Here is a 290-nt window from a genome sequence, read left to right as displayed (position 1 = left end):
CAGCAGCAGCGGCAGCAACAGCAGCAGCAGCACCAGCAGCAGCAGCACCTCGGGCCTCAGCACATATCGGCACCCCTGGCGAATCCCTTCCTCTGAGACATCGTCGCAGCAATTAACGTCGCAGCAGCGGCAGCTGTACCACCCGCAGCAGCAGGAGCGGCAGCGGCAAGAGCAGCAGCAGCAGCAACAGCAGCAGCAGCAGCAGCAGCAGGGTTGTTCCCGCACAGTTTCGCACGCAGCCCACAGCGCAGCTCACCGGTCCGCTGCTGGGATTCGGTGCAGTAGGGGGG

The sequence above is a fragment of the Eimeria tenella genome, genomic scaffold (genome assembly GCF_000499545.2).
Source record: "Eimeria tenella Houghton genomic scaffold, Eth_scaff2172, whole genome shotgun sequence".
NCBI classification, from domain to species: Eukaryota; Apicomplexa; class Conoidasida; order Eucoccidiorida; family Eimeriidae; genus Eimeria; species Eimeria tenella.
Note: the sequence above shows the minus strand (reverse complement) of the source record.